We start from the raw sequence: 2647 nt of genomic DNA, 5'->3' as shown, positions 1-2647 counted from the left end.
TGGGCCTCAGCAGAGGTTTCTCTGCAAAAAGCATCATAGGCTCAGGATGCAGAGACCGACCTCATGACTATTACGGTGCCAGACGCCATGGAAATGGCAAATAATTACCAACACACTGGTCATTTCAAAGTGTCAGGATGAAATCTGAAGCACGATCCACACTTTTCCCATCTCACGCAAATATGCACTTTCCAACTCTGGAGGTAAACAAATCAAAGGCAGGGCTGACAAAAGCCCCGCACTTACACCCCACCATGAAATCTCAACTACCAGGCAGGATTCTTATGCTAATGCGAGAACCCTGCTCCAGTTCTGAAAATGATGCTGAAACCACAACAGAATAATATTTAAAAGAACATTTTCTTGGTAGTCTCTAGGACCAACTATTGGAAATGCCAAGATTAATGGGCCTCAGCCTGTTTCGTCTGTGAAAACTCTGGTATGCTTAAGGATGCAGAGACCAACCTTAGGACAATTACGGTGAAAAGTGCTTACGAAAAATACCAAATAGTTCTCCACTTAGCGGTTCTTTCAAAAGTTGGGCCACACACCTCTTGGAAAGATCGAGTTACTTTGGCCTAGCCTTCGATTGGTCTGGAGAAGCAATCCCCATTCCTAGCTGATGAATCAAATGATTCTGAAAGGAACGGTGAAAAGTGCGGATCCTGTTTCAGTCTTTAGACTGAAACAGGATCCGCACTATTCACCTGTCCCACAAAGGCGCACTTCTCATGTCTGGCGCTAGTCCAACAAACCCAGGACTGACAGAGGCCCTGCACTTGCCACCCCAGAAAAATATGTCATCTCCAAAGAAGTATTCTTCCGCTAGCGGTTGAAAAGAGCTCCCGTTCTTGAAACAGTGGTGAAAAAATGGTGAAATAATACTGAAAACAATCCTATCTTCCAAGGCTCCTGTGCCAGCTATGGGAAATAGCAAGTTACCTGGGCCTCAGCAGAGGTTTCTCTGCAAAAAGCATCATAGGCTTCAGGATGCAGAGACCGACCTCATGACTATTACGGGGCCAAACGCCATGGAAATGGCAAATAATTACCAACACACTGGTCATTTCAAAGTGTCAGGATGAAATCTGAAGCACGATCCACACTTTTCCCATCTCACGCAAATATGCACTTTCCAACTCTGGAGGTAAACAAATCAAAGGCAGGGCTGACAGAAGCCCCGCACTTACACCCCACGCAGAAATCTCAACTACCAGGCAGGATTCTTATGGTAATGCGAGAACCCTGCTCGGGTTCTGAAAATAATGTTGAAACCACAACGGAATAATAATTAAAAAACCACTTTCTTGGTAGTCTCTAGGACCAACTATTGGAAATGCCAAGATTACTGGGCCTCAGCCTGTTTCGTCTGTGAAAACTCTGGTATGCTTAAGGATGCAGAGACCAACCTTATGACAATTACGGTGAAAAGTGCTTCGGAAAAATACCAAATAGTTCTCCACTTAGCGGTTCTTTCAAAAGTTGGGCCACACACCTCTTGGAAAGATCGAGGTACTTTGGCCTAGCCTTCGATTGGTCTGGAGAAGCAATCGCCATTCCTAGCTGATGAATCAAATGATTCTGAAAGGAACGGTGAAAAGTGCGGATCCTGTTTCAGTCTTTAGACTGAAACAGGATCCGCACTATTCACCTGTCCCACAAAGGCGCACTTCTCATGTCTGGCGCTAGTCCAACAAACCCAGGACTGACAGAGGCCCTGCACTTGCCACCCCAGAAAAATATCTCATCTCCAAAGAAGGATTCTTCCGCTAACGGCTGAAAAGGGCTCCCGTTCTTGAAACAGTGGTGAAAAAATGGTGAAATAATACTGAAAACAATCCTATCTTCCAAGGCTCCTGTGCCAGCTATGGGAAATAGCAAGTTACCTGGGCCTCAGCAGAGGTTTCTCTGCAAAAAGCATCATAGGCTTCAGGATGCAAAGACCGACCTCATGACTATTACGGTGCCAGACGCCATGGAAATGGCAAATAATTACCAACACACTGGTCATTTCAAAGTGTCAGGATGAAATCTGAAGCACGATCCACACTTTTCCCATCTTACGCAAATATGCACTTTCCAACTCTGGAGGTAAACAAATCAAAGGCAGGGCTGACAAAAGCCCGCACCTACACCCCACCCAGAAATCTCAACTACCAGGCAGGATTCTTATGCTAATGCGAGAACCCTGCTCGGGTTCTGAAAATAATGTTGAAACCACAACGGAATAATAATTAAAAAAACACTTTCTTGGTAGTCTCTAGGACCAACTATTGGAAATGCCAAGATTACTGGGCCTCAGCCTGTTTCGTCTGTGAAAACTCTCGTATGCTTAAGGATGCAGAGACCAACCTTATGACAATTACGGTGAAAAGTGCTTAGGAAAAATACCAAATAGTTCTCCACTTAGCGGTTCTTTCAAAAGTTGGGCCACACACCTCTTGGAAAGATCGAGTTACTTTGGCCTAGCCTTCGATTGGTCTGGAGAAGCAATCGCCATTCCTAGCTGATGAATCAAATGATTCTGAAAGGAACGGTGAAAAGTGCGGATCCTGTTTCAGTCTTTAGACTGAAACAGGATCCGCACTATTCACCTGTCCCACAAAGGCGCACTTCTCATGTCTGGCGCTAGTCCAACAAACCCAGG

Source organism: Lemur catta (assembly GCF_020740605.2).
Source record: "Lemur catta isolate mLemCat1 chromosome 10 unlocalized genomic scaffold, mLemCat1.pri SUPER_10_unloc_1, whole genome shotgun sequence".
Classification (NCBI taxonomy): Eukaryota; Metazoa; Chordata; class Mammalia; order Primates; family Lemuridae; genus Lemur; species Lemur catta.
The sequence above is the reverse complement of the archived record's forward strand: the minus strand, read 5'-3'. Positions refer to the sequence as shown.